The sequence below is a fragment of the Medicago sativa genome, chromosome 5 (genome assembly GCF_051527215.1).
Source record: "Medicago sativa cultivar Bolivia chromosome 5, Bolivia_mono, whole genome shotgun sequence".
Taxonomy (NCBI): domain Eukaryota; kingdom Viridiplantae; phylum Streptophyta; class Magnoliopsida; order Fabales; family Fabaceae; genus Medicago; species Medicago sativa.
In genome coordinates this window covers 48,725,144-48,747,458 of record NC_140753.1, presented here as the reverse complement: position 1 = coordinate 48,747,458, position 22,315 = coordinate 48,725,144, and positions in this window count along the sequence as shown.

Below are 22,315 nucleotides of genomic sequence, written 5' to 3'. Positions count from 1 at the left end.
CGAGCTGAGGTCGCTTAAGCGTGCTGCTTGAATCCTGGAAGCGTGCTGGAAGCGTACCAAAAGCGTGGAATAAGTTACTCTCGGCCTTTTGGACGCTTAAGCGTGCTGAATTTGGTTCTTGAGCTTCTTTCTTGTGCCTTGCTTGTCATTTCCTGCATAAGAGGGATGGAATTAGGCATATAAAGCATAAATGGTGAAATTACAACAAATGATTGCTTTTCCTTAGATAACTTGCAGAACAAGTCACTAAAATGCCTCTTTTAACACATGAATTATAATACTTTTGAGCACTTATCAGCTGATGATAAATACAGAAGAGGTTCATTAGAAGTTACAAGAATTCCTCCCCCGAAGGATATGATGAATAGAAATAGACCAATCCTTAGCAAGATACACCCAAATGAGTTCTAAGAGATTTGCCTAATGGTGGAACCTTGTAGTCTCATTCGTTACCAACTGCACCACATGAAGAGAATTAGAGTAGCATGTGAGCTTTCTATATCCTGCCTCCCAACACAAGTTTACACCATAACCTGCCTTTCTTAGATTAATCAACGCGTTTCCATCAACATTGAGAATCATGTTGTCCTCATCCCCATGTTACCAACTCACCATCCTTGGGGTACGAGTACGAGTATCCAAGGGGTTAGTACCAAAATCCCGGTGAGCAAGAAGATACTAGGAAAAAATGGTTGTGACCGTCAAGTGCATGTTTGGTTGGATATTATCAAAAACTAACTTGTGGATACGAAATAGATTAATATAGATATTCAACATAATCAAAGGTGTGAGAATCCAGATATCTTGCTTCTCCCATTGATTTGTGAATACGAAGCTGCTTCAAAATGGATTGTTGTTATGTTTTAACTATATTACCTTGTCTTTATATATTGAAGAACTATATTGGTGTTCACACTAATCGATTATAATGTAAATAATTTATATTGTTGTTATGAGTATTTTCCAATTGTCGTCCACCTTGGTTGATTCTATTGAAAAAATGATAAATTCTTTCTGGTGGGGCCATGGTCGCACTACTCAGCGCGGTATAAACTGGTTGAGTTGGAAGAAACTAGCCATTCATAAATCTCATTGAGGTATGGGCTTCAAGGACCTTTCGGCTTTTAATCTTGCTATGTTAGGTAAACAAGGGTGGAAGTTCCAAACGGATCTAGAGTCCCTTGTGTCTCGTATTTTCAAGGTACGATATTTCCCTAACCAATCCTATCTCACTGACACTATTGGGTATGTAATACCCCGTCCATTTAGGTTGCGAGTAATATCAGTTAACGAAAGAAAGTGCGCGTCTGAGCTTAGGGGCGTAATTGGAATTTGAACTTGAGGGGTATTTAAGGACAAAAGGTCCCAAAATATCCATTTTCATTTGAACTTTCTCTCTCTAGGTTTCCAACAAATATTTCTCTCTCCCTTCTCTCTAAAATTTCGGCCCAATCTTCCCTCCATAATCATCCACTCTTTGTGAAAATTCCTTGAGGCAAGCATCATGGAAAGGGATAAGAAGTTCATGTTGGAAAACACCTAAAGATTGTAGAAGCAAGCTCTCTCTCTCTTGATTCTTGTCTACCTAGGGTTTGGTTAAGCTTAGAAGCACTTGAATCTTATTTCTTTTGGGCAAGGTGAGTTCTTAGTTAGAAAAACCTTCCTTTGGTTTGAGCTTCCTTGGTGTGTAAGCTTTGATTGTGCTAGATGTGTTTATGAACTTCAAAGCTAATTCTTGATGAATATTTGTTAAGGTTGCCATGAAATATGTTATTTATTGCTTTAGTATGTTGCTGGACGTTTTGGTGCATTGCAGGAAGCATTAGAATGCGTTTTGGGTCAAAAATTGCAATTTTGGTACCACAGGCCCGAAGAGCTACGCTATTAGCGAAATTCTACGCTAATAGCGCAGCTCCCCAGAAAAGCCACGCCCCAGGGGCGCTAATAGCGCAGCCCTCTGGAGTGGCCAACTTAATTTTGGCCTTTTGGCCCTCCCTCGGGTCGGTGGTGCGTTCCGAAGTATTTCTTTCATCGTTTTCCAATCTTATAACCCCAAAACGACATCTAGGCAATGCATCTAACACGTAACGATTCTCGAATTAAAATTCATGGCAATCATAACATAATCATTAGGGATTTCTGGTGAGCGAATCACTAGAATGTGAGAGGGAAAGTAATAGTTTATCAAGGGAAGAAACATAGAGACTCGACATAGTTTGTCGTGAATAGAATAGCATCATTTAGGCGATGAATAATAGATTGTGAGACGATTAGATATCTTTTCACTAAGAATGTTTTAATAACATATATGTGCCGTGTCTCTTGTGATCACACTAGGTTGGTTTCAAGAGGTTTCCATTAGGTGAAACGGGAATAGCCGTAAGGGGCCCACACGTCACTAGGGAGTACCGGTGGTTTACCTTAGATAGGTTTCCATCGAGCAGATAGGGTTTGCGCTCGGGTTTACTCCACCCCGGGGCTTTCCATAAAATGAATCCAGATATTGTTATTGTTCAACGCTAACTCTTATTTCAAATATTGTTGACTATGAGATGTGTTATACCCTAATTTTGGACCTAAAAATACTTGTTCAATTCTTCTTTTCTTGCATTATAAGTCATTTGATATGTCTCTGATCAATTGCATCTTTCTCTGCATTTTATTCCAATATTATTTGCAAAATCCACATAAAAGGGTATTTTAGTCATTTCCTGCATTCAATTCATTTTAATCCTTGAAAATTGTTTGAGTCTTTTAAATTGGTTTGTATAAGCCCTTGTTTCAATCTCATGTCAAAATTCATTTCAGAAAATATCAGTTGAGTCATTTTTTAGTCAGTTTAGCCCCCAGGGGCATTTTAGTCATTTCCTATGTCAAAATCTCTTTCAATCTTTAAAAATTTGGTTGAGTCCTTTCAAATAGTTTGAATAAGCCTTCATTTCAATTCTATGTCAAAATCCATTTTAAAAATTGCATTTGAAGTCATTTTGAGTCAGTTTTGCCCCTAGGGGCATTTTAGTCTTTTCATGTGTTAAAACCCTGTTTAAAATTCTAAAAATTGTCTCTGAGTCTTTTAATTCGCTTGTATAAACTCTTGCTTTAATCCCTTGTTAAAAAATCATTTTAAAATTGCATTTGAGTCGTTTCGAGTCATTTTAGTCCCTAGGGGCATTTTGGTCATTTCACATAATATTTCTGATTCGTTTTAATCTGCTTTGTTGTTTTTAATCGTCTCATTTTACGTTAATTTTCAATTTACTTTTTCAATTCAATTTTAGTTTTAATTTTCATTTTAGTCCGCGCACTTTCGTTATTTACATTTTAATCCCTTTTAAGTTTGTTAGAGTCCAAGTGCCATGTGTCCAAATGTTATTGGTCTTTAAAAGTTTGTTACAAGTCAAGTGCCACATGGCATTATTTCATTGGTCCAAGCACTCCCACATCACCTATAAATAAGTCAAGGTCATGGTCAAATAGAATTAACTAATCATTTTTTCACACTAATTATTTTCAATCATTTTCCAAAAGAATCACAAAACTTTTCTATCAATTTTCCCTCTCTTCTAACTAACTTTCCACCACCCTCCTCCACCCTAACAAACTCTAACCACCTCCATCACCACCCTAACAAACTCTAACCACCTCTTCTAACCAACCTAAACCACCACAAGCCACCACCATTTTCACTACTCAACTTCCATAACCACCAATATTCATCACCGATTCACAAATTCGAATCCGCACAAATCCAAAATCACACCAATCCTCACACAACAGAATTCACAATCATCCTTCGATGCACCAATTGAAGCTCAATTTCGAGAACAAAACAACAACGCTGATTCGGAATCGCGGCGGAGGAGGGAAGAGTTCGAAACCGTTTCAAGCAACTTACTAACCAGTCCGTTTTTGAAGCCACAAGTCTCCGATCAGCCAAGACAAGTCCCCAACCGAAGCATCAAGATCCAAACCGAGCAGTGTACGTGAAAGAGGAAGATAACAGCGCTGCCTTCTTGTTCGTGAAGCAAGGGAAGAAGAGGAATCGTGAGTTCCGACAACAAGCAAATCAAACCGTCAACAGCAAGAGCACAACCGCGAGTTTCCATAAGTCCCGACGACGTCGAACCGAAGCAAGCGAGAACAGAACCGGAGTCGCACAAGCTTCGTCGAATCTGAACCTGAAAGTAGGAAGAAAGAGGTATTTTTGTGTCTCCTTTTTATTTGATTTTGAAATGTAGATCTAGCTCTTTTAAGACTTGTTTTCCAAAAACTAGGTTGATATTTGAGAAGTACACAAAAAAGGATGTCCGAAAATGTGAAAAGATTTTAAAACGGAGTTGTTTTGAAACTCCGGCACGGTGGTGCACCACCGGCCACCGTGCCGGAAAATTAAACTTCATCGGAGAAGAAAGACTTAGGGGGGCGGTGCTGTTATGTTTGTTTCAGTAAGAGTTTCTTTTCTTTTTATAAAACAAGTGAAGTCCTTGCTTGCTGAAGCATATATATATGTACTCCCTATGTTAACACGCAAGCATACCATTCACAGCCTTATATTCTGATTGCTTGATGAACCCCTGTTGCTGCTCCTGCACCCCCCCCTGCTCATGTTCAAAACCTCTAAAAATTGCTACATACTTTAATTTTTTCTCTTTGATTGATTTTTCTATGTTAAATCTTCGCCTCTAAGAAATCTGAAAAAAATATGTATTTGTTCTTGTATGCAATTGCGGTTCTTTTCTTGATTTAGCGTTCTTGTAGATTTTTAGCTCTTTGTGCGTTAATCGTTACCCTTGAAAAATATATGAAAATACATGTGATTGTTGGTCGTCTCATTTTTTTTCTTGTGGATTCGTTCCTTTGTTTTTGCTTTGAAATGCAAGGATAAATGTAATAAATGTGCACATGAAGATTGCTATAGAATTTTTGGTATTTCTTGATCCGATTGATCTCTAATATTTTGGTTTGGGAAGCATATTATAAGTCTTCATGATATAGAGACCTTAAGATTGAGACTTATCATTATCTTGTAGTAATCTTCTAAGCACGTTATCACGTTTGTTGTTGCATCTTACTTCCAATTTGTTAAAAACTTTCTTGTCTTCAAAAACACTCCAAATATATGCTTGATGCAATTTTTCTTCTTTTATATTTCTATGTGAATTTGCCTCTTGTGTGTTCTATGTTCCTATACTTTTTACCATTTCAAGTGCTTATAAAAACTCTCTAAAAATTCTATGTGATTGTATATACTTCTAGTGCATTTTGTTAGTTTTTGTTTTCTTGTTTTTTCTACCATTTCTTTTATGCAATATTTCCATCATTTCATGCATTTTTGTCCACTAACCCCTTTATTTCCATCTTGTGTTTTTTTTTTTAGCTTCATTTTCCTTACCATTTAAAATTCATGCAAAGTTAGAATGTAAACACTTAGGAGTTTTGTAATATTTTACTTCATGCCTTTTAATTTTCTTGGCAAAGAGGCCATAGAATGTATCTAGGGTATGATGTAATAAGGACAATGGACTCTAATGATGTACACCGACACAAGCACCGACACATGCACACACAATCACTATATAGCTAGAATATGCATGTTTAGATGTATGTTTAGGATTGTATGCTTAGATGTATGTTTAGGCTTTGGACTTAGAAAAAATCAATTTTCCAAAAAAATATGAATAACATCACTCAAACATTTTTCATAATAAACCTTGGGATCAAAATCCCATTGTATTTTCCTTTTTCATTTTCTTAATAAAAAATTCAATGAATATTAATCATACTTGGACCATATTTTGCAATTCACTAATCCAACCTCACAATTTCATAATCTCATGCCCTTGAGGCCTCTTTCTATTCTTCAAAATTCATTTTCAAACTTAAAATCAACCAACAAAAACAAAAAACATTTTGGAAGAGAACTACGGTGGATTTGATCCCTTAAACGGGTACGTAGGCAAGGAACAAAATTCCTTCAATTCAACTAAAATAAAAATTCAAACACATTCTTCTCCCTCCAATTCTTTACTTAGAATATTTTTTAGGTATAAATATCATTTCAAAATAGCATTTAAAAATAGAGCGCGCGCGTAGAAATTAAAGACGGTTCCTATAGGTTACTATAGTCGTTATGGGTGCCTAACACCTTCCCGTAGCGAAAACAACTCCCGGACCTCGATTCTCAAGGGTTTTGCTTACTTTTTCCCTTCCCAAGAAAAAATAAGATATCACCGGTTTAAAAGGTTCAAACGTAATCAATGTTTGACACCCGAAAAACCAAGATAAAACAGCTGGCGACTTCACTGGGGAATTCGAGAGTTACGCCTAGTCTTTATTTCCACGCTTGCGCTTGTATTTTTACTTGCTTCCTTTACTTGCTTTCCTATGTGAATAAATGTTTAAATTCTTGCAAACGTGTGGGGGTGAGAATATCAAAAGTCCTGCACCCGGGCTGAGTGAACTTAGGATTTAGGAGGGATATAATCGACAATTCATTCCGGGGGTTGCCTCGTGTTTTGGATTATGCGATCAATCCCACATAGCTGAGGCATTTTGGGGGTGATGTTGTCGGCGCGAGTTGTCGCGTTTAGGCACTTTGCTTCTAATTGTTCTATGACGCTATGAACCGTAGATAACCAAACCCATCCATGGCCATTTTCTAGGATGTAGTGCGGAGGCTAAACCGGGTGTTGTCTCGAGTTTTAGTCGTCACGCGATACTACACTCAAGTTAGACCTTCCACGTATAATCATGGAGCGAGGGTTGTCTCGTGACACCATGAGATACGTCGGAGAGGTTGCAACTTGGGAACCTTTTTAGAACCCGGTTACTATTATCCTAAAGCCCTAGTTTCACCGGACACCGTGTCCACCCATGACTCCTCGACTTTGAACTTCAAACCCACCATGTTTTCTCCGAACTTGAACATAATCATGCATTCATGCATACATGCATACATGCATAAACTTTTTTCCATGCATTTATCGGAGGACTTAGACAAGTCATCTTTTGAACATCACGGATGTGAACGCCAAGTGATACCATCTCAACTAAACTTTTAGTTTTGCTCAAGATTTTCAAATAAAACCGTGTTTCTCCGTGATGTTCACAACCACTTTAAAGAAGTCCTCTGACAAAAAGAGTCTTTTCGCATTTGCATATCATACATCATATGCATCATTCATCGGTCACAAATGGCTTCCCGTGCTCATTGTCTCCTGGTTTTGTCCGCCGCAGTCTGAAAAGTGGCTCGTGCTCGCCAAGTTTACCAACCAGATAGAGTTCATCAGAAAAGATTGTACAAGAGAAGAAACATGGCTAACCTTGAGGAAGAGAATGCCAGCCCCTCGGGCCAGCCCATTAAAGAGTCTAATCCGGATGAGGTTTTGAGGCTCATCAAGAAGAGCGATTATAAAATTGTTGACCAGCTGCTGCAAACTCCGTCAAAGATGTCCATCTTGTCTCTGCTCATGAGCTCAGAAGCTCACATGAAAGTGTTGATGAAAGTACTTGAGCAAGCTTATGCTGATCATGAAGTCTCTGTGGATCAGTTCAATGGAATAGTGGGTAATATCACTGCTTGCAAATAACTTGGGGTTTGGTGACGATGAACTCCCCGAAGCAGGGAAACACCACAACTTGGCTCTGCATATCTCGGTGCACAGCAAGTCTGACATGATATCCAATGTGTTGGTGGACACTGGATCATCGTTGAATGTAATGCCTAAGTCCACACTAAGGCAATTGAGTCATCATGGAATTTCTCTGAGGGATAGCAGCTATCTGGTTAAAGCTTTCGACGGATCTCGCAAAGATGTTCTTGGGGAAGTAGACTTGCCAATCACCATTGGTCCTGAAACATTTCAGATCACTTTCCAGGTTATGGATATCAATGCTTCTTACAGCTGTCTCCTCGGAAGACCGTGGATTCACGACACTGGGGCAGTAACTTCTACTTTGCATCAAAAGCTCAAGTTTGTGAAGAACGGTAAGATTGTCACTGTGCATGGTGAAGAAGCATATCTGGTTAGCCAAGTGTCATCTTTCTCTTGTGTTGAAGCAGGGTCCGCTGAAGGGACGTCATTTCAAGGCTTGACTGTTGAAGGTGCAGAACCCCGGAGGGCTGGTGCTAGCATGGCTTCACTCAAGGACGCCCAGAAGGCTGTTCAAGCAGGGCAAGCTGCTGGCTGGGGCAAAGTGATTCAGATCTTGGAAAACAAGCGTAAAGAGGGCCTTGGATTCTCCCCGACATCTGCTGTTTCAAAGGGAACTTTCTACAGTGCTGGGTTCATCAATGCTATTACTGAAGATGCTGCTGAAGGTGGTCACGTGCCTGCATTTGTTATACCAGGAGGCACCGTGAGAAATTGGGAAGCCATTGATGTTCCTTTAGTCATGCATGCTTCCATGTAATGTGTCTTGTTGCTCATGTTTTTCTGTTTTCAAAATAACAATCCTTTCGCTCTGCCCAAGGCGAAAGTGATGTCATTGTAAGGGCGTGTTTGTTTCGGCATTGCCGTTATCAATAAAAGTTGTCGTTTTTCTCACGACTCTTTGTTTTTTACTTTTTAGTGCCTTTTTCTTGGAAATAATGGTAATGCCAGAAAAAACCAAAGCATCTGTATTTTTCTTATTAATTTCAAAAATCTGCATAAAAAACATTTTTCTAAAATCATCCCAATCATATTATGCAGATTGAACCACAATAAACCCGTTGAACACAGTGACCCTATGGTTCCTCCAAATTTTGAATTCCCTGTATATGAAGTTGAAGATGAGGATGATGATGAAGAGATACCGTATGAGATCACTCGACTACTTGAGCGGGAAAGAAGAGCCATTCAGCCTCACCAGGAAAAGATTGAGCTTATCAACCTGGGTACTGAAGAGAACAAGCGAGAGATCAAGATTGGTGCAACACTTGAGCCAGAAGTGAAAAAGAAGATCACTCAGCTTCTCCATGATTTTCCAGATGTCTTTGCATGGTCCTATGAGGATATGCCGGGTCTAGATCCCAAGATTGTGGAACATCGGATACTGACAAGACCTGAATGTCCTCCTGTCAAACATAAATTGAGAAGGTCTCGTCCAGACATGGCTCTTAAGATCAAGGCTGAAGTACAAAAGCAGATTGATGCAGGTTTCCTCATGACAGCTGAATATCCTGAGTGGATTGCCAACATCGTACCAGTACCAAAGAAAGATGGGAAAGTTCGAATGTGTGTTGATTACAGAGATTTGAATAAAGCTAGTCCAAAAGATAACTTCCCATTACCTCATATTGATGTGCTTGTTGACAGTACTGCTCAATCCAAAGTGTTCTCCTTCATGGATGGTTTCTCTGGTTATAATCAGATACGAATGCCACCTGAAGATAGAGAAAAGACGTCCTTCATTACTCCGTGGGGAACGTTCTGTTATAAAGTAATGCCGTTCGGCTTGATAAATGCCGGTGCTACCTATCAAAGAGGTATGACAACTCTGTTTCATGATATGATTCACAAAGAGATTGAAGTATATGTTGATGATATGATTGTGAAGTCAAGTGACGAAGAGCAGCATGTTGTGTATTTGAAAAAGATGTTTGAAAGATTGAGAAAGTACAAGCTGCGGTTGAATCCTAACAAGTGCACATTCGGTGTACGATCTGGAAAGTTGCTTGGCTTCATTGTCAGTCAAAGAGGCATTGAAGTTGATCCTGATAAAGTCCGAGCCATCAGAGAGATGTCGGCCCCTCAAACTGAGAAGCAAGTCAGAGGTTTCCTCGGACGCCTGAACTATATTTCAAGATTCATATCTCACATGACTACTACGTGTGGACCAATTTTCAAATTGCTCAGAAAGAATCAGCCTGTTGTATGGAATGATGAATGTCAGGAAGCTTTTGATAGCATTAAAGAATACTTGTTAGAACCACCTATCCTTGTCCCGCCAGTGGAAGGAAGGCCTTTGATTATGTATCTGTCAGTGTTGGATGATTCAGTGGGTTGTGTCCTCGGTCAACAGGATGAGACTGGTAAGAAAGAACATGCTATCTACTATCTGAGCAAGAAATTCACCGACTGTGAGACTCAGTATACAATGCTTGAAAAGACTTGTTGTGCTTTAGCTTGGGCTGCCAAACGCCTGCGTCATTATATGGTGAATCATACAACTTGGTTGATCTCCCGAATGGATCCAATCAAGTACATCTTTGAAAAGCCTGCTGTTACTGGAAAGATCGCGCGTTGGCAAATGTTGTTGTCTGAATATGATATTGTGTATAAAGCTCAGAAAGCAATCAAAGGAAGTGTCCTTACTGAGCATCTTGCTTGTCAACCTCTTGATGATTACCAGCCAATTAAATTTGATTTCCCTGATGAAGAAGTTATGTATCTGAAGGCAAAAGACTGTGAAGAGCCACTGATCAATGAAGGGCCAGATCCCGATAGCAAATGGGGATTGGTGTTTGATGGGGCTGTTAATGTTTATGGTAAAGGGATTGGAGCCATCATTGTAACTCCACAAGGGCACCACATTCCTTTCACCGCTCGAATAACTTTTGACTGCACAAACAATATAGCTGAATATGAAGCATGCATCTTGGGCATTGAAGAAGCCCTTGATCTGAGAATTAAGCACCTTGACATCTATGGAGATTCTGCACTTGTTATTAATCAGATAAAAGGTGAATGGGAGACTCATCATGAGAAGCTGATCCCGTACCGTGACTATGCAAGACGTCTGTTGACATACTTTACAAAGGTTGAGCTGCACCACATCCCTCGGGATGAAAATCAGATGGCTGATGCTCTTGCTACTTTGTCTTCTATGTTTCGTGTGAATCATTGGAATGATGTACCTGTGATCAAAGTACAGCGTCTTGATAGACCCGCTCATGTGTTTACTATTGAAAATATGCCAGATCAAGCTGATAGAGATGTGAATGATAAAAAGCCTTGGTATTACAACATCAAACAGTTCTTGCAGAATCGTGAATATCCACCTGGTGCTTCCAACAGGGATAAAAAGACTTTGAGACGATGGGCCAGTAGATTCTTTCTGGACGGAGAAATCCTATACAAGAGGAACTATGACATGGTCTTGTTGAGATGTGTTGACAAGCAAGAAGCTGAGAAATTGATGCATGATGTACATGATGGTACTTTTGGGACCCATGCTTCGGGCCACACTATGTCAAGGAAACTGTTAAGAGCCGGCTACTACTGGATAACTATGGAGCGTGATTGTCACAAACATGCTAAGAGATGTCACAAATGTCAAATTTATGCTGACAAGATTCATGTGCCTCCACATGCTCTCAATGTTATATCTTCCCCATGGCCCTTCTCTATGTGGGGCATTGACATGATCGGAAGAATTGAACCAAAAGCTTCCAATGGACATCGTTTCATTCTAGTGGCAATTGACTATTTCACCAAGTGGGTTGAAGCTGCTTCCTATGCCAATGTGACCAAACAAGTGGTTGTCAAGTTTATCAAGAATAACATCATCTGTCGATATGGTGTTCCCAACAAAATTATCACTGACAATGGTTCTAATCTGAACAATAGCATGATGCAAGATTTATGTGAAGAATTCAAAATTGAACATCACAATTCTTCTCCTTATAGACCTCAGATGAATGGCGCAGTTGAGGCCGCTAACAAGAACATCAAGAAGATTGTTCAGAAGATGGTCACTACTTACAAAGACTGGCACGAAATGTTACCCTTTGCCTTGCATGGTTACCGTACTACGGTGCGCAGTTCAACCGGGGCAACTCCTTTCTCTCTTGTATATGGTATGGAAGCAGTTCTTCCTCTGGAAGTGGAGATTCCATCTCTTCGAGTGATCATGGAAGCAAAGTTGACTGAGGCTGAATGGTGTCAAAGTCGGTATGATCAATTGAATCTGATTGAAGAGAAACGTATGAATGCTATGACTCATGGACAGTTGTATCAAGTGCGAATGAAGAATGCTTTTGACAAGAAAGTCCGACCTCGAGAATTCAAGGAAGGCGAACTTGTATTGAAACGAAGGATAAGTCAGCAACCCGACCCAAGGGGCAAGTGGACACCTAACTATGAAGGTCCTTATGTTGTCAAGAAGACCTTCTCTGGTGGTGCTTTGATTCTCACACACATGGATGATGTTGAGCTTCCAAATCCTGTTAATGCCGATATAGTCAAGAAATACTTTGTCTAAGAAGAAAAGAACAGCGTGGTAGGTCGAAAACCCGAAAGGGCGGCCTAGGCAAAAATGCGCTTCCCGGTGGATCGAAAACCCGAAAGGGCGATCCAGGCAAAAGTTAGGGACAAAAAAATGAATATGAAAAAGCTCGCTGAGATTGTACGCAACTCAGGCAAGAATGAGCGCCTCGATGAGCCGAAAACCCGGAAGGGCGGTTCATGCAAAAATGAGGTTGACAATAAAAGACAAGTAACTATATCTGGCAAATCACCATCACCCCTTGGGGCATCTGCAACTGTCAATGATCATCTTCATCAGAGGCTTCTGTACTTGTGAATTCAAAATTTCTATGAAATGTAGCGGTCATCGTGTTCAATGTATCACCAGTCAATAAAATTACCATTTTCCAAGCTTTGTAAATCCGTGAAGTCATGCCTTTGGCTGACTTTCACTCTTCTACACCAATTTGAGCCTTTCTATTGTTTGAAACTCTATTTTTCTTCCTACTTACAATGCTATGTACAAAACATTTTCTTTCTATATTGATAATGTTAATGTCTGAAACAAACATCTTTTGAAAATTGAAAAAATCTTTTTCTGTCTATTTTGAAAGCAAACCTGAGCAATAGGGTACATTTCAATGAAACATGCATGAATGAATGAGTATCAATGTCTATTTCAATACATGTTACAAGCAGGTTACTCCCTAGGATGATCTGTGGTCAATGGCAAGAATGAAAAAACAGAATGAAAATGAAAAAATGCAAATGAAAAGCTCGCTAAGTTGAAAACCCGAAAGGGCGGCTTAAGCAAAAATGAGCACCCCGCTGATTGACAACCTATGAAGGCAATTCAGGCAAAAATGGGGCAATGAAAAGAATATTTATTCCCCGGTGAATCGAAAACCCGAAAGGGCGGTTCAGGCAAAAGTGGGATTGAAAAGTGAAAAGAATGAAAAGAATATAAAAGCATTGACCACAGATGCGAACATCCAATGTTTACCCAGCACTGACACGCCTAGCAACGGCGAACTGTGTCCAAGAACCTCCCAAGGGTCCTCCTTTACAAGTTTTATTGCCCTCAGCCATGGTTTTGATACGTCTCTCAACGACGGTCTCTCCAAAGAGGTTTTCTCCTGTGAATATGTCGCAGCACGAGCCACTACGTGCCCAATCTTCCAAGTTTTGTCTGTCTCTGTGAAACTTTCTCTGTCAAGTTACAAGCCAATCATGCATTTCAAGCATTCATACATGCATAATCATGCATTTTGTGTGCTCATACATCCAATAATCTTGCTATACCATACATACATGTTGCATATCCAACTGTCAACTGTCAAATTCAATGTCAATGTCAAAAGTCAATGTCAATGTCAATGTCAAATGTCAATATCCAATGCCAATGTCAATGTTAATGTCAAATGTCAATGTCAATGTCAATGTTAATGTCAAATGCCAATGTCAATGTCAATGTCAATGTTAATGTCAAATGCCAATGTCAATGTTAATGCCAAATGCCAATGTCAATGTCAATGTTAATGTCAAATGCCAATGTCAATGTCAATGTCAATGTTAATGTCAAATGCCAATGTCAATGTTAATGTCAAATGCCAATGTCAATGTCAATGTTAATGTCAAATGCCAATGTCAATGTTAATGTCAAATGCCAATGTCAATGTCAATGGTAATGTCAAATGCCAATGTCAATGTCAATGCCAATGTCAATGTCAATGTCAATGTTAATGTCAAATGTCAATGTCAATGTCAATGTTAATGTCAATGTCAATGTCAATGTCAATGCCAATGTCAATGTCAATGCCAATGTCAATGTCAATGTCAAATTCAACTTTCAACTCAATTCAAATCAATGTCAATTTACTCTTGGGCCAACAAAAATGGTCATGTCTACTTACAAATCAAGTCAATGACAATTTACCCTCAATTGGTATCTTGTTAAACCAGACTTTCAATTTGTATCTTGTTACTGGTCAAGTGCCAGGTTCGATCCAAAAAAGAACCACTTGTACCTGCTTATATGCCTATGCTTCCGGACAAACGGCAAGTTCGATTTGAAGAACAGTTTGTACCCAGCTTATGTTTTGTTATCGGTCAAACGGCAAGTTCGATAGAACAGTTTGTACCCAGCTTATGCTTTGTCATCGGTCAAACGGCAAGTTCGATCCAAAGAACAGTTTGCACCAACTTACATGTTGTGATATTGATCAAGTGGCAAGTTCGATCCAAAGAACAGCTTGTATCTACCTTTTGTCTATATTTCCGGTCAAGTGGCAAGTTCGATCCAAAGAACAGCTTGTACCCGTTTCTTGTTTGTATTTCCTCGGTCAAGTGGCAAGTTCGATCCAAAGAACAGCTTGTACCCGTCTCTTGTTTGTATCTCTCGGTCAAGTGGCAAGTTCGATCCAAAGAACAGCTTGTACCTGTCTATTTTTTTGCCCGTTCTTTCTACCTTGATGTCTATGAATCCCTTGGTGGTGTGACACAACCCGTAGATTCCGGTTTGATTGTCTTGCATTCATAAATGAAATGTTGCATGGCATTCATGTCTTTGAAAATCTGAAAACGTATTTTTATGTCCAAAAGCAGTGCAAATGTTAATATTTAAGTATCTTCGTCCCGTCAATTCTAAGACTTCGTCTCTTGACTCCCCGGACAAAGAAACTTAAATAGGGGCAGCTGTTATACCCTAATTTTGGACCTAAAAATACTTGTTCAATTCTTCTTTTCTTGCATTATAAGTCATTTGATATGTCTCTGATCAATTGCATCTTTCTCTGCATTTTATTCCAATATTATTTGCAAAATCCACATAAAAGGGTATTTTAGTCATTTCCTGCATTCAATTCATTTTAATCCTTGAAAATTGTTTGAGTCTTTTAAATTGGTTTGTATAAGCCCTTGTTTCAATCTCATGTCAAAATTCATTTCAGAAAATATCAGTTGAGTCATTTTTTAGTCAGTTTAGCCCCCAGGGGCATTTTAGTCATTTCCTATGTCAAAATCTCTTTCAATCTTTAAAAATTTGGTTGAGTCCTTTCAAATAGTTTGAATAAGCCTTCATTTCAATTCTATGTCAAAATCCATTTTAAAAATTGCATTTGAAGTCATTTTGAGTCAGTTTTGCCCCTAGGGGCATTTTAGTCTTTTCATGTGTTAAAACCCTGTTTAAAATTCTAAAAATTGTCTCTGAGTCTTTTAATTCGCTTGTATAAACTCTTGCTTTAATCCCTTGTTAAAAAATCATTTTAAAATTGCATTTGAGTCGTTTCGAGTCATTTTAGTCCCTAGGGGCATTTTGGTCATTTCACATAATATTTCTGATTCGTTTTAATCTGCTTTGTTGTTTTTAATCGTCTCATTTTACGTTAATTTTCAATTTACTTTTTCAATTCAATTTTAGTTTTAATTTTCATTTTAGTCCGCGCACTTTCGTTATTTACATTTTAATCCCTTTTAAGTTTGTTAGAGTCCAAGTGCCATGTGTCCAAATGTTATTGGTCTTTAAAAGTTTGTTACAAGTCAAGTGCCACATGGCATTATTTCATTGGTCCAAGCACTCCCACATCACCTATAAATAAGTCAAGGTCATGGTCAAATAGAATTAACTAATCATTTTTTCACACTAATTATTTTCAATCATTTTCCAAAAGAATCACAAAACTTTTCTATCAATTTTCCCTCTCTTCTAACTAACTTTCCACCACCCTCCTCCACCCTAACAAACTCTAACCACCTCCATCACCACCCTAACAAACTCTAACCACCTCTTCTAACCAACCTAAACCACCACAAGCCACCACCATTTTCACTACTCAACTTCCATAACCACCAATATTCATCACCGATTCACAAATTCGAATCCGCACAAATCCAAAATCACACCAATCCTCACACAACAGAATTCACAATCATCCTTCGATGCACCAATTGAAGCTCAATTTCGAGAACAAAACAACAACGCTGATTCGGAATCGCGGCGGAGGAGGGAAGAGTTCGAAACCGTTTCAAGCAACTTACTAACCAGTCCGTTTTTGAAGCCACAAGTCTCCGATCAGCCAAGACAAGTCCCCAACCGAAGCATCAAGATCCAAACCGAGCAGTGTACGTGAAAGAGGAAGATAACAGCGCTGCCTTCTTGTTCGTGAAGCAAGGGAAGAAGAGGAATCGTGAGTTCCGACAACAAGCAAATCAAACCGTCAACAGCAAGAGCACAACCGCGAGTTTCCATAAGTCCCGACGACGTCGAACCGAAGCAAGCGAGAACAGAACCGGAGTCGCACAAGCTTCGTCGAATCTGAACCTGAAAGTAGGAAGAAAGAGGTATTTTTGTGTCTCCTTTTTATTTGATTTTGAAATGTAGATCTAGCTCTTTTAAGACTTGTTTTCCAAAAACTAGGTTGATATTTGAGAAGTACACAAAAAAGGATGTCCGAAAATGTGAAAAGATTTTAAAACGGAGTTGTTTTGAAACTCCGGCACGGTGGTGCACCACCGGCCACCGTGCCGGAAAATTAAACTTCATCGGAGAAGAAAGACTTAGGGGGGCGGTGCTGTTATGTTTGTTTCAGTAAGAGTTTCTTTTCTTTTTATAAAACAAGTGAAGTCCTTGCTTGCTGAAGCATATATATATGTACTCCCTATGTTAACACGCAAGCATACCATTCACAGCCTTATATTCTGATTGCTTGATGAACCCCTGTTGCTGCTCCTGCACCCCCCCCTGCTCATGTTCAAAACCTCTAAAAATTGCTACATACTTTAATTTTTTCTCTTTGATTGATTTTTCTATGTTAAATCTTCGCCTCTAAGAAATCTGAAAAAAATATGTATTTGTTCTTGTATGCAATTGCGGTTCTTTTCTTGATTTAGCGTTCTTGTAGATTTTTAGCTCTTTGTGCGTTAATCGTTACCCTTGAAAAATATATGAAAATACATGTGATTGTTGGTCGTCTCATTTTTTTTCTTGTGGATTCGTTCCTTTGTTTTTGCTTTGAAATGCAAGGATAAATGTAATAAATGTGCACATGAAGATTGCTATAGAATTTTTGGTATTTCTTGATCCGATTGATCTCTAATATTTTGGTTTGGGAAGCATATTATAAGTCTTCATGATATAGAGACCTTAAGATTGAGACTTATCATTATCTTGTAGTAATCTTCTAAGCACGTTATCACGTTTGTTGTTGCATCTTACTTCCAATTTGTTAAAAACTTTCTTGTCTTCAAAAACACTCCAAATATATGCTTGATGCAATTTTTCTTCTTTTATATTTCTATGTGAATTTGCCTCTTGTGTGTTCTATGTTCCTATACTTTTTACCATTTCAAGTGCTTATAAAAACTCTCTAAAAATTCTATGTGATTGTATATACTTCTAGTGCATTTTGTTAGTTTTTGTTTTCTTGTTTTTTCTACCATTTCTTTTATGCAATATTTCCATCATTTCATGCATTTTTGTCCACTAACCCCTTTATTTCCATCTTGTGTTTTTTTTTTTAGCTTCATTTTCCTTACCATTTAAAATTCATGCAAAGTTAGAATGTAAACACTTAGGAGTTTTGTAATATTTTACTTCATGCCTTTTAATTTTCTTGGCAAAGAGGCCATAGAATGTATCTAGGGTATGATGTAATAAGGACAATGGACTCTAATGATGTACACCGACACAAGCACCGACACATGCACACACAATCACTATATAGCTAGAATATGCATGTTTAGATGTATGTTTAGGATTGTATGCTTAGATGTATGTTTAGGCTTTGGACTTAGAAAAAATCAATTTTCCAAAAAAATATGAATAACATCACTCAAACATTTTTCATAATAAACCTTGGGATCAAAATCCCATTGTATTTTCCTTTTTCATTTTCTTAATAAAAAATTCAATGAATATTAATCATACTTGGACCATATTTTGCAATTCACTAATCCAACCTCACAATTTCATAATCTCATGCCCTTGAGGCCTCTTTCTATTCTTCAAAATTCATTTTCAAACTTAAAATCAACCAACAAAAACAAAAAACATTTTGGAAGAGAACTACGGTGGATTTGATCCCTTAAACGGGTACGTAGGCAAGGAACAAAATTCCTTCAATTCAACTAAAATAAAAATTCAAACACATTCTTCTCCCTCCAATTCTTTACTTAGAATATTTTTTAGGTATAAATATCATTTCAAAATAGCATTTAAAAATAGAGCGCGCGCGTAGAAATTAAAGACGGTTCCTATAGGTTACTATAGTCGTTATGGGTGCCTAACACCTTCCCGTAGCGAAAACAACTCCCGGACCTCGATTCTCAAGGGTTTTGCTTACTTTTTCCCTTCCCAAGAAAAAATAAGATATCACCGGTTTAAAAGGTTCAAACGTAATCAATGTTTGACACCCGAAAAACCAAGATAAAACAAGATGACGTCAGATACGTTAAGCTTCAGACTAGAATAGTTAAAGATAGTTTTGTCGATGACGATTCTAGGTTTTCCCCTAATCGTACGACTTAGTAATGTGACATATGTAAAGACCTCGATGCTTAGAGAGTATCAAGGTAAAGCGGTCTTAGATTACCCCTTAACCGCGATGTCATATTTAGAAATATGAGACTATAACAAGTAAGTTGAACCTACGACGGGTCTAGCATGCACTACCGTCTAGGAAAACAACCCACACACGTATAATCAACCGTCAGGTTGTAAAGTAGACACGTGGTAACCATAGACTTTTCCCGAGGTTATCACTAGCTAGGGTTAGATAGAACTCACTGAGGCATTATGTCTCATCCCTCTCCTTTTTTGTTCAGGTTCTCAGGTTTCCCGCAGTAAAGGTAAAGAAAAGGTGCAGGTTTAGTATGCATGCAAGGACTTCATCTTGGTGTTAAAGTAGTTGATGCATATGTATAATTATTAGCACATGTTGTATATTGGATGTATAATTAGATTTGTACGACAAACTTCTATGAAGAATGATGTAATATGAGACTTTGGTTGTTGAAGCTGTGTTTGATGACACAGTTATATTGTAAAATTAATGTATCCACTATCAGTTTTAACGCACTTTTGATTATTCTAGACACTATCAAAGTGGGCGTTACAGGGTATAACCCCAGTTATGTGTGGCGTAGTATCCTTCGTGCTAGGTTTGTTGTTCGAGGCGGAGCTCGGTGGAAGATTGGTTCTGGTCATCATATCCCTATCCTTGATGCACCTTGGCTTACCAATGGAGAGAGAATTAATTGCAACATTCCATGAGCACACTTTGTTCGTAATGCTCCGGTTACTAGTCTTATGGAACCTTTCTCTAAACAGTGGAATGAACCTGTTGTCTGGCAAGTTTTCAGTGACGATTTAGCGACAAATATCTTGAACGCAGCGCTTACCGTTTATGTGTTATTGAGTTAGTTGTAACTCATCTTCATCGTCCGGGTTATTGGTCTGGAATTTGGAAGCTTAAGATCCCCCTGAAGGTTTAGAATTTAGTTTGGTAGATGTGCTGGGGCTGCTTGCCAACCCCTGTTCGATTTCTTGATAAAGGTGTTCAATGCCCTACCCAATGTTTCAGTTGCGACTCTAACCATGAGGATTTAGCCCTTTTTTTTTCCCGAATGTCCTTTTGTTGTTCAAGCTTGGTTTATGGCAGGTTTATGGCATGAAATTCAATTGGCAGTGGTGACATCACCCATACATATGTGAAGATTGTATACTTGGAAAGCAGAAGAGAGTCAACGTTCAAACAAGTGGAAGAACCACAAAGAAGAAGAAACTCGAGTTTGTTTACTCTAATGTTTTGGGTCGAACAACTGTCCCATCCATTGTTGAGTTTTACGGGAAAAATTTACTAACATGATATTTACTAACATGTTATTTTACAAAAGTTAGAGACAACTCAAATCCTCCATCAAAGTGTAAAGCTTCTCAAGTTACTCATTAAAAGATTAATTGAGATGTGTTGTGTATTTGATTGTATAAGCAAAGGCGGTAAAAGGTTGTGTGAAAAATATTGTAAAGATCGAAGAGTGATCTATAAAAAGAAAAATAAATAGTTAAGAAATCATAAAATCTAAACTAGATACTCAAAAATCTCGCAAGCACCGTATGGACTACATTAACCAACATTAGATGAACCAAGATATTTCTCTGCGTGATTTTTTTTATTCTCTAATGATGACATTTAACTCAACCCTTCTTTTTCGATACAATATAGAGGAGTGTTATGAACATGATCTCCTTCTAACACTGGAATGAAATCCATGTGGCCTCTCGCTTTAAAAATTGATCTCACATAAAGTGGGTAGGACCTACATTAAGTACACCCAATAAAAGAGTGATTGTTAAAATGTGTTAAAAAACAATATAAATAAATACATAAAAATCATTATTGTAAGAAAATGAACAAAATTACTTATATGATACTCCCTCTAATCCAATATATAAGAGATATATGGATCAACAAAAGTTGATATATCTAGTTTAAAATTTAGATCACATATACTTTTGTTGCCCCACAGATCTCTTATAAATAGGACCAAAGGAAGTAATATTTTATTTTTAAGAAGCTAAAATGGAATATAGTACTGAAAAGCCTTGAATTTTCAACACAAGTCGTCCAAAAAATCAGCAAAAGGGTCAAAGATCTCTTATAAATAGGACCAAAGGAAGTAATATTTTATTTTTAAGAAGCTAAAATGAAATATAGTACTGAAAAGCGTTGAATTTTCAACACAAGTCGTCCATAAAATCAGTAAACCCCCCCCCCCCCCCCCCCAAAAAAAAGAAAAGCCTGGAATTTTCAAGATAAAGGGTTAAACCACCACAAATGATAAGTAAAAACAAAATTAGACCAATTTGTTTCCAGCCACCAAATGATTGTAGCTTAATTTTGTCGAGAAGTTGTTGTAACAAGCCCTCTTTTTGATGAAAAATTTGAGCATTTCTTTTACTCCAAATCACCGATACACATGAGAGTCAAATGAGATTAAAAGCTATGCACATACTTTTTAGAAAACCGCTTAAGGTTTCAAATTGAAATAAATGATCTGACACTTGTTTAGGATGTGCCGTGAAGAAACCAAGCGAGTTAAAAATACCGTACCGACGTTTTCCAAAGAAGTCGCAACAAAAGAAAAAAGTAATATGCATCCTCCATCATACCACAACCACCCACACAAAGTTAAGCATTAGTTAATTAATTTTTATTGAAGTGTGGTTAAATAGTGTTCATTTTTTAACTGAAGGGGGTCACATATTGTTAATATTATTCGTAAAATTTCTATTATAATAAACGTTTTATGTGTCGATAACTAAAGGTATGCCAACACCCATTGTGCCTTGGATGCCGAGCGAAAACGGAAACTCAAAACTTTGATGTCACTCAGATGACTCATATTGTTTGTTGCTGCTGTCTAGGTAAGAAAGGTAAGAAATGTTTTAGGCTTTGTTTGGAAGTTTGGAGGGGAAGGGAGAGAAGGGTTTTGGGAGGTTGGAAATATATAAAAACATGGACAAAAAATTCACATTTTTTGAAAGAACAGTTCTTTAGAGAATGATAAACTAATGCTTAGAGAAATGCTAGCAACACTCTCTTTTGAGCACTCTCTCTAGCACTCACTCTTTTATTGGGTAAAATCATTGTAGGACCTACACTTTGGAAATGGAACCCACATAAAGTGGTGGGACATACATTGATTTCACTCAATAAAAGAGTGAGTGCTAGAGAGAGTGCACAAAAGAGAGTGTTGCTAGCATTCCTCCTAATACTTATGATTAATATACTTTTACTTTTAAGAATATAATAACAACATAGATTCAATTTGAAAAATTCATATAAATCCTCCATAACCCCCCAAAACCCTCCCCCAATACAATTTTTGAGTTCCCCCAAATGAAGGGATTTTTTATTATGAGTAAAAAATTAACCTCCAAAGCCCTTTCCTCCCAATGTCTTTTATTTCTTCCACTTGCTCCTTTCTTTTTTCCAAAACCCTCCCCTCCCCTCCAAGCTCCCAAACAAAACCTTAGTTTTTGGAAACTTGTCTTTGTCAATTATTATCTGTATTGCATGATGATCTGGTGTAGTGGAGGGTTTTATTCTAAGGTATGTATCTTCTTTTCTTTCATCAAAATTGATATC